At 49.5% G+C, this 10,689-nt stretch overlaps 1 pseudogene; it reads right to left on the bottom strand.

Annotated features, from left to right (window-relative positions):
- Nucleotides 1–7,814: 7,814 nt before the first annotated feature.
- On the bottom strand, nt 7,815–8,308 carry LOC101679439 (annotated as a pseudogene).
- Nucleotides 8,309–10,689: the final 2,381 nt, after the last annotated feature.

A 10,689-nucleotide genomic window follows, 5' to 3' on the forward strand; every position in this document is an offset into this window, starting at 1 on the left:
CCTGTCCGTCTCGGGTGGGCCCAGTGGGACCCCACACGCCCCCCTTAGGTCATCTACCTACTTCCTGAAGATGTAACTAGACCAAAGCATGGTCCCATCCCCTGAATGGCTCTGGAGATGCCTTCCCTTCCAGGAGTGTGGTTTCCTGGCACATCTCGGCTTGGCTTCCGAAACACAGATGCATCACTGAGAGCAATGGGGGACTCTCCAGCTCTGTCGATGGGGGACACCATTTGCAGCCACTGTCCCATACTGGAGCAGACCCACAGGCCCCGGGAACAGTGGTCCCCCTCGGACCTCATAGGGCACTAGGTCACCATCACCGCTGTCTTCCCAGGCGATATCCCTGCTCCATGCCACTGCTGGTCTTCAGGGACCCCCGCCCCCCACAATGTCCTGTTTATCCAGAGTGGTGACCCACCACCGGGTCAGGGCAGGGGAAGAGGAGGGAGCAGGTGCAGGAGCCCCAAGGTGAACCACGCATGTGTGTTGAAAGAGGAGGGAGGAGAGAATCCCGGAGATGCAGAGGTCATCTCCCCCGGAGCGCTGTGGGACTTCGGCAGCCTCCAGAGCCACGGCCACTCCCTGCGACAAGGGTGAGGGCGTGCTGGCCTCTGTGGGCCGGGCAGCCACACGCACCTCATTGGACATCCTGTGGATGTTCTGACCACAGCTGCGAGTGGGCCGGGGCAGGAGAAGATGCTGGCTCACCCTCTCCAGGACAGGTGGAGGACACCCGTGTTTGGGAGCGGGCCATGCCGTCTTTGGCAGGTTACGGCTCTCCTTTTGGAAAACAGCCTTTGGTGCCAGGCTTTCTGGCCTCAGGCAACCAGGGATCTCTTGGTCTCCAGTGAGCCCTTCCTGGGTACCCTGGTGTGCATGGGTGACACGCTTGGGGAGTAGGCATGTGCATCTGTTTCCACACTGAGCCTCTGTGCCTGCCCTGATTAGGGTCACAGGCACCTTCCCCAGGGGCCATCCGTGGGGCCGCTCCCCTGCCAAGGGACAGATCCTTCCAGGCTCTTGGGAGTGGCATGGTGGACATCTCTGTGTGAAATGTGCTCGCTAGCAGGTGTTCTTAAAACAGACAAGACAGGTCTAGGGGAACTCAAAGTTGACCAGGAAAGTCCCCACGTTATGCTCCCAGGTGAGGGAGGGGTCCAGTGTCACAGCACCGTCCGCGGACAAGGCTGGCCCTCCACTGCCGAATGGTTTTGGAATACTGTTAAAAACAAGTTGCCCAGGGACCCCTGGCTGGATCAGTGGGTGGAGTGAATGGCTCTTGATCTCAGGGTTGTGAGTTCAAGCCCCACACTGAGTGGAGAGATTACTAAAAAATAAACTTTAAAAACCAACCGATAAATTGCCCCCAGATGTGTGTGTCTCCATCCACAGTCTGCCTTCTGTCTGTGAGCGATCATTTCTGTTCTTGTGTCAACATATAACAGTTGTAACTACGGTAAGTCTTGAAATCTGACATTGTCCATCTTTCAACCTTGTTACTTTTTTTACAAATTACTTGAATATTTTAAGTCCTTAGCATTTCCACATAAATTTTTTAAATATAGAAAACGACACACAGTGTAAAATCTACTGTTTTAATCAGTTCCGTGAACCAGCAAGTCAGTTCCCACGGTGGCAAGCACGCCTGCCCTCCACCCTCCCTGACTGACCTTGTGTCCCCAGGGAGCAGCATCCTGCCCTTCTCCACTCCTGGCCCTTGACACCTGGTACCTGACTTTCTGCCTCCAGGCACTCAACTCTCCTAGGCCAGGCTGTCATGAGAGGGTCGCACATCTGGACGCATCCTCCATGTTCACCCGTGTGGCAGCAGGCCCACCAGCCTGCGTGCCCACCAGCGGAGCACGTGGGTCCCCTTTCCCCACATCCTCGCCAACACTGGTTCTTTCCACCCTTTCCGATGAGTGCCATCCTAATGGGATGAGGTTCTGCTTGGCATTTCCCTGATGTGAGTGCTGCTAAGTGTCTTTTCATGTTGGCCTCTGTGTGTCTTCTTTGGAAAAACATCTGTTCAGATCCTCTGCCTGTTTTTTTAATTTTTTCTTTTTCAAAAGGTTTTATTTATTTGACAGACAGAGATCATAAGTAGGCAGAGAGGCTGGCAGAGAGAGAGGGGGAAGCAGGCTCCCTACTGAGACCCTAGGATCATGACCTGAGCCAAAGGCAGAGGCTTTAACCCACTGAGCCACCCAGGTGCCCCCTCTGCCCACTTTTTAATTAGCTTTTTTTTCTATGTGAGTTGTAACTAGCTCGTATATATTATGCAGTCAATTCCTGTGTTCAGGATCATAGGATCAGAAGGATAGGAATTGTCAAAATGCCTTCCCAAGATGCGGTCTGAACTATTGCAAACCCTAAAAAAGATGAAAACATACCAGTTCATGTCTGAGCCAACCAAAGCCTTAATACCAACCTGATTTTTTATTTTGTTAACTTTTTTTTTAAAAGATTTTATTTATTTATTTGACAGAGAGATCAGGCAGAGTCGGCAGAGAGGCAGACAGAGAAAGGGGGAAGCAGGCTCCCCGCTGAGCAGAGAGCCCAATGCAGGGCTCGATCCCAGGACGCTGAGATCATGACCTGACCTGAGCCAAAGGCAGAGGCTCAACACTGAGCCACCCAGGCCCCCCCAAACTGATTCTTAAAAAAAAAAAAAAAAAAAAGAATAGCAAAATAAAGTGAAAGTCTAAATAAAATTCAAGCAAACATAAGATACCACAACCAAGTAAGGCTTCTTTGAGAAAAGTGGGGGCCTTTGCAGTCGGAGAACCTCCAGCAGAATTACCAAATTCACCAAGTCGGTGTGGGGGACTCCATCAGACTGCAGCACGAAGATGGTCCCTTGAAAAGCCCCCAGCGTAACAGGACTTGCCGGGAAAGGGACACAGGTGACACTACCCCCTGCCCCCACCAGCAAACAGGTGAGAGCCACACCCAGTAGGACTGTCACTGTGGGTCAGCAGCAGCCAGGGACAAAATCATGGCGCAAATGTTGGAAAAGGAGAGGCAACGATTATCCATTTTTGCTCATGCTATGATTGTAATACCAGTAACCAAACCCTACGAGGTTAATAAGAGAGAAGTATATAGAATTAGTACATAAGATTCCTTTTTTCTACATTATTAATAACTCGTTAGAAACAGGGAAACTCCCATTCCTAACAACCAAAGCTATGAAGTGCTTATGGATCAATGGAAACAGAGAGGACTGTCTGTAATCAGAGTGAAGAATGAGGAACACTCGGACAAAAGGTGTGAGGCCGTATCCCTGGGGGAGGGGAAATCCTCCCAGGGTTGGGGGAGGACGCCCCTAGCTGGGGAGGATATCTAGGGAGGGGGAAGGATGTCCCTGGGGGGAGGGATGTCCCAGGGGGACTAAGATGTCCCTGGGGGTAGGACGTTTCTCTGGAGGATGTCCCTTGAGGAGGACGTTCCTGAAGGGGGAGATGTTCCTTGGGGGAGGACATCGCTGGGGAGAAGAGAATGTCTCTGGGTGGGGGAGGATGTCTCTAGCGGAAGTCTTGTCTGACACAGCACATTCTTTCCTGTCTCCCCACTTCGGCCTGCAGATGGCTTCCATTTTGTGCATCTCCTTGGACCCTTTCCTAAGACAAGACACTGTCTGGTTCATGAATCATTACGTGAAGCCAGTTAGATCTTCAAACGTACTCAGCTGAATTTCATTTTTTCGTAGATAAAACAGAGCACTCGGGGCCACGTGGACTTGCCTCGGGGAGAGACCAGTGTTGGTGGGGAAAGATCCAGAATGGGCCAACTCATCCAGCCTTAGGATTTGGCAGATGTAGGGGCCGAGACCTGCACACCCAATATTCAGGGATCTATAGTTGTCTGTGACTGGCAAGAAGACAGGGACAGTGGTCTTCTGATCTCCCACAAGGGTCTTCTCGGATGGATTAAAGATGTAAATGTTAAGAGCGGAAAACTTTTAGAAGAAATTCTGGAAGAACATGAACTTGGGATCAAGACCTTTCTGATGAGACAAACCATAAAAGGATAAGATGGCCTAATTTGATTAATAAAATTCCAAAATGGTATATGACAAAGAGCTTCAAAAACTCTTGAGATGTGCGATAGATGGTGGGGCCTCTAGGAGGCAGGACGGACAAAGGAGCTCATTCCTTGCAAGCCCGTGTGCAGGGGCTGTGGGCCTGGCCCAGCCAGCTGAGGCTGGGGGTGTGTGTGGGGGGGGTGGCACAGGTGGGGAGGGGCATGGGAGGGGCAACCCTCACCCCATGCAGGGATGGGCTTCCTCCCCAGCCACCTGAGGCCACCTCTGCCCCCCAAGAGCAGGTAGGGCTGCCTCTGTCAGGGCCTGCCCTCTCTCTTCTGCAGCAGGCCCCTCAAAGGGCCCAAGGTAGATATCTGACACTGTGTGTTCTGGAATGTTCTATCCATGCTCTCTATGCTGGGAGCCATGTTTCCCAGGATCCTTCCCTGCACGGTTCCAGAATAGATGGGGTCCAAGATGAGCTCTGAGTGAGGCTTGGGAGGTGGAAGTGAGGGAGACACCATGTAGCGCTAAAGTCTGCAGGTGGTTAGGGGCTGGGTGTCAGGGCAGGGATCAGAACTGGGGTTAGGCTGGGGGTCAGGGCTCTGAGTCAGGGCTGGGGGTGGTCAGGGTTGGAGTCAGGGCTCTGGGTCAGGGCTGGAATCAGGGCTGTGGGTCTCCTGGGCTGTGGGGTGGTTAGGGCTGGGCGTCAAGGGTGTGATGTTAGGGGTTTCATTGTACGATCCTGCACCCAATTCTTATGTGTTTTCCCCCAGACATCATCAAACAAGTGTCTGACACCAACTGAGATCCCCCCCAGTCTAACTCAGCCCTGACCTGCTCCTCCTGGAGTTGCCGTCAGGTCCCACGGGGAAGGGCTCCGTCCCATGAGACCGCCCCACAACTTCAGACCCCATAGTTACCCACATTCTGACCACCTACCCGCAGATCAAGGGGTCCCACAGCCCCCTCCTCAGGTTCGACTGTTGGCTGGAGAGGCTCGCGGAGCCCGGGTGAGTGTGTTGTGCGTGGGGTCACAGATTTGTGGTAAGAGGACGTTGCTCAGAGCCCCCAGATGGGAGAGAGGCTCCCCATGTAAGCACCCTCCCGCCCCTCCATGCCCGCGGTCAATGGCCCCGATGCTCACCCACGTGCCCACCAGCCTGACGGATCTGATCCTAGGCCTTGCTCCTGGGCCTCAGTCTCTCCAGGCCCTGTGCCCTCAAGGCCTGGGGGTGGGGGCGTCTAGTGGAAGGTGGCCCGGGGCTCCTCCTGGAGCTTTGTGGTGCTCCCCACAAGAATCATGGCAGCGTGGAAGGCGCCATGAAGCCCACGTACCTGCCGGCAGGGCAGGAGTGATGTGGGCATACTGGGAGGCAGCCGGGGTCCTGCTCAGGAGAGGTCAGGACCCAACAGGGGAAAAGGAGCAGGCGTTGTGCAGGACCTGATGGCCGATGCCCCCCACACCCTGTATACATGGAACCCGATTCAGAAGGGAGGCAGGAGGGCCACCGGGTGTGGGAGAGAGCCTTGGAGAAGCCAGGGATCTGGAGCCCCAGACTGGCTCTGCCCCTCCTCGGGAGAGGCCCACAGTCAGCCCTGCCCCTCCTGGGCTCTGTCCTTCTGGAGCTGGGGCTGGGCACAGAGGCCGTGTTTGGCAGCCAGCACCCCGCTGCCTTGTTGCAGGATGGGCAGAGGGCGGCACGGGCCCCCCACCCCTCTGTACAGGGAGCACTGTGGAGGCCTGCCCTGGGCTCCCAGACACACTGCCCTCCTGTTCAAGCTGTCGCCTCAGGTCCCTTCCCCAACATACCCTCGAGCCCGCCTCTCTCTGCAGCCTCCAGACCCCCCCTGCATTGTTGTACGCTGCCTGGGTTCCTCAACCCCCAAGGTCAGCGTCCAAATTAACCCCAGGTCTAGCCCATGCTTGTGGGGAGCACCACCCCTCAGTCCGGCTGTGGGGCTGGGAGCAGCCTGCCTGCTGCGGGGGCTCTGGTCCCCGGAGCCCAGAACATGGAAATTCAGATTCCAACCACGTGCCTGACCCCCCACCTCCCTCATTTTCAGACCACCCTTTGTCTTTTCCTGTTCTGAGAACTTTCCAGAGACTTTTCAAGCTCTGCCTGGGAACAGTGCGGGGCCCCGGGGTTGCCATCTGCCGCTGCCGTCGCCGGCAATCATCCTTAAAGCAAAGGGACAATTTTAATTTCACAATAATTGGAAATATCAACTGCAGCTCAAGCCGTCGAAACTCATGGAATTTTAATGGGCAGCTGGCTTAGGTTACAGCCAAGAATAGTAGCTCTGCGCCCAGCCTGCATCCATGAGCCTGGGGCAGCACTGGCCTCTGGGAGAAGCGGGGATGGGGGGGGTGGGCGGAGGACTGTCCCTGCTGAGCGTTCTGGTACCTGAGGGGAGGGGAATGAGACTTGGAGGCTGTGGGACTCCTCAGTCCTGTGGAGCAAGGGACTGCATATCCAGCGCATGTCCCCCTGGAGATGCAGCCTCCTTGCTTGGGTCTGAGCTCTCCCGATGCCACACTCCCTGGGGGGCCAGAGCGCCCCCCATCCCTGGCTCCCACAGCCTGTGCCCACAGAAGCCTTCCTTGGAGCGGGCTTGCACATCTGGAGTGCCCCCACCACACCTCGAGGCCATGCTGACCTCCTGTCCTGTGTCAGAGGCACAGTCCCAAGTCTGAAAACAGCCCTTTGACACATTCTGTCTGGTTTTCAGTTTGTAGTGGACAGAGTGGCAAGTCTGTCATCGCTTCCCCCTGGTCACCCAGTTACTCCAAGACTAGATATAAGACTTGACTTTCCCCCATTGAGTTTCTCTGAGGCCATTGTCAAAAATCAATTCACTGAACAAAAGAGGGTCTATTTCTAGACCCGGTGCCACTGGTCTGTACAGCTACGTTCCCCTCACAACTGTAGACTCTTTTCCTTTATAGAAAGTCTTGAGGTCAGAAAGTGCAAGTCTTCCAACTTTGTTCTTCTTTTCCAAAATTGCTTTGGTTATCACAGATCTCTTACTTTTGCATATAAGTTTTAAATCAGCGTGTCAATTTGAACCACCTCCTCAAAAACCTGCTAAAATTTTTATTGAGATGGCATTGAATCTATAGACCAACTTGAAGAGAATTGATGGGTTACCAACTAATATCAAGTCCTGCAATTATGAACATGTGATATGTCTTCCTTTGGTAAAGTCTAATACATCCTCTGTTAAATTTATTCCTCAGTATAGTATTTTTTTCAGTTGTTTGTTGATGTTTGTATCTGTAACCTACAACTCTTAAAACTCACTTATCAGTCCCATAGTTTCTTAAATAAATTCCTTAGTGTTTTCTAGGTTCGTAATCATGTTTTCTGTGAATCACGCCTTTACTTCTTGTTCTCAATTTGTATGCCTTTTATTCCTTTTTTTTGTTTGTGTTTTTTTTTTTTTTTGGTGGTTTCCTCTTTATTGATGTGCCTCCTACCTTCCCCCCACAATTTCAGTCCCTTCCATCTACCCCCAAAAAAGAAGGTAGTGAAAGGAAGGGAATGTTGGGGTTCTTAGCCCCTTGGGCAGTTAGAAAGGGAACAGAAACCAAAACAATCACTGGGTGGGGGTGACAGAGATTGACAACTGAGAAGTCTAAAGTAGAGTTGGAAAGCTGGTAAGAGAAAGGGGAGAGAGGAGATGTCCGAGAGGCCACCTCCCCCGGAGCCCTCCGGCTAGGAAGGGCTGGAGGAGAGCCTCAAACATTAGGAAGTGCAGGTCCTGAAGAAGGGAGGTGGTGGTTGAGCCCAGGGGAGGAGGAGGTCAGGGAAGGGGGGCCACCTCTTTGTAGAACGAGACCCCCCACCTCAGGGGCAGCAGCTTCGCAGACCGTAGACACTTTCATCACTGTAGGCGATGTACAGAAAGAAGTCTTCTTCGTGGTGCTCCTGGTATAGCTGACCCATTGTGGCACTGGTGGGTGGAATGACATTGTTGACAAAGAAAAACGAGGCATCCTCAGCTCAGAGATGAATTCGCTTCCGGATCAAGAAGTAGAACTGACCAACTGTGAGATCAGAAGGCACCGGGCATTTCTTTTTGTCCAGGTCTCCTATCCGAGCTTTGGGAGCCTTTTCTACTATCACCGGAACCCGGTCCGGGTATTTCTTTCGGATCTTCTCGCCCTCAGAGCGGCGTTTCTCGAACGGATGCTCCTCTTTATACACGAACTTCATCCTCCCGGGAACCGGGCTGGACCGGGCTGGGCTGCGGGAACCCGGGGGGGGGGGGGCAGGACAGGGGGCAGCGGCCTCCTTTTTTTGTTTTGTTTTATTCCTCTGGCTAGGACCTCCAGTACCATGTCAAAAGAAGCTAGGACAGCCCCATCATTGCCACGTTCTTGATCTTAGGGGAAAATACTCAGTTTTTTGCCATTGAGTAGAATGTTAACTGTAGGTTTTTTCACAGACATAATCTATCAAATTGAGGAAGTTCCTATTTTTAGTTTGTTCATTTAGAAATTTTCATCATAAATGGGTGTTGAATTTTGACAAATGCTGTCTCGGCATTAACTGAGATAAGTACAAGATTTTACTATTTTGTTGATGTTATGAATAACAAGGAACAATCGCATTTTATTTATTTCATGTTATTTTAGAGAGAGAGAGAGAGAAAGTGGAAGGGCAGAGGGAGAGGGAGAGTGAGAATCCCAAGCAGAACTGCACTGACCATGAAGCCCAGTGCGGGGCTGGAGCTCAGGACCCTGAGACTAAGACCTGAGCTAAAATCAAGAGTCAGGTGCTCAGCCAGCTGAGCCACCCAGGTGTCCCAAGAATTGCTTTTTAAATATTAAGTCAACCTTGCATTCCTGGGATAAACCGTACTTGTTCATGGTATGTTATTCAATGTAGTACTATTTTGCTAAGGATTGTTGTGCTCATGTTAATCGTAGACATGAGTCTACGATTTGTTTTTCTCATGATGTCCTTGTCAGGTTTTGGTATCAGAGTTATACAGGTCTCATTAAATGAGTACTAAAGTAGTCCATCTTTCTCTGTTTTCTGAGAAAAAGTGTGTAAGGATGGTATTTCTTTCTTAAGTGTTTCTACTCACTCCAACACCATATGGTCCTGGGGATATACCTATGGGTTAATTTCTTTATGGAAAATGTTTTTTTTAACCTAAAATTTCATTATGAAAAGTTTAAACCACTCAGAAAAAAAAGAATGGATAATGACAGTCATTTCCATGTCCTAGATTAACATGTTGTTTTACTTTCTTAATCAAATATCCTTCTCTGTATCCATCAGTCAGTCTTACTTTCTGGTGCATTCCTAAAGTGAAGTTGTAGACAGCAGCATTCTCTCCTTCAAGTTCTTAATTATTCAATTTCTTTAACCAATATAGGGCTAAACTTTCTATTTCCTCTTACGTAATTTTGTTGGGTTCTTAAAGAAATTTTTCTGCTTTATGTGTTGTCATATTTGTTGTGACAAAGTTATTCATATTATTTTCTTAATGTCCTAAATATCTGTGGTCTCTATAATGATATTCCTAGTATTGGTCATTTGTCTCTTCTGTCTCCTTTTCGATGGTCGTACTGGGGGACAGTTAAATTTCATTAATTTTTTTTCAAAAACCAACGGTCACCTCTCATTGTTTTACAATGGTTTCCTCTCTATTTCATTAATTTCCACTCTTTTACTATTTTCTTCCTCCTCTTTAATTTGCTCTGTATTTGTTGGTTTCTTAATATGGAGGCTTAGATCATTTTAAACCATCTCTAGTATCAGCATTTCAAATTACAAATTTATTTCCATAAGACTATATATTCCACAAATTTTGATATCTTGTATTTTCATTACTATCAATTAAAAACATTTTTCTGGGGTGCCTGGGTGTCTCAGTGGGTTAAAGCCTCTGTCTTCGGCTCAGGTCATGATCTCAGGGTCCTGGGATCGAGTCCCACATTGGGCTCTCTGCTCTCCCCGCTGAGCAAAGAGCCTGCTTCCCTTTCTCTCTTTGCCTGCCTCTCTGCCTACTTTTGATCTCTATCTCTGTCAAATAAATAAATAAAATCTTAAAAATTTTTTTTCTAATTCCCCCTTGTGATTTGACTTGTGAATTATTTAGAAGCTTGTTACTTGTTGAAAGTTGAGTGCTTTTCTAGATACCACTATTGATTTCTGTTGTTGATAGAAAACATATACTGGATGACTTCTTTCCTTTAAAATTAATAAGATTTATTTCATGGCCCAGCATATTGTTCTCTCTTGGTAAATATTCCCTGTGCACTTGAAAAGGGTCTGTATTTTGTAGTTGATGGATGTGGTCTTCTATTCATGTTAATTAGGTTAGATTGTTTAATGATGTTCAAATCTTTTAAATCCTTATTGGTTATTTTGTCTGATTTTCTCATCACCTTTGATATGAAAATGTTAAAATATTCAACTATAAGTGTGCTTTTGTCTATTATTATTTGTCTCCTTATAGTTCTCATAATTTTTGTTTCAAATATTTGAAGATACAGCGGCTCCAGCTTTGTTTATTTATTTATTTATTTGAGAGAAAGAGAGAACATGAGAGAGGTCAGCAAGAGAAGCTGACTCCCTGCCGAACAGGGAGCCTGATGTGTGGCTCGATTCCGGGACTCCAGGATCATGACCTGAGCTGAA

This window comes from Mustela putorius, unplaced genomic scaffold, assembly GCF_011764305.1.
Source record: "Mustela putorius furo isolate JIRA1106 unplaced genomic scaffold, ASM1176430v1.1 tig00000083_pilon_pilon_pilon, whole genome shotgun sequence".
NCBI lineage: Eukaryota > Metazoa > Chordata > Mammalia > Carnivora > Mustelidae > Mustela > Mustela putorius.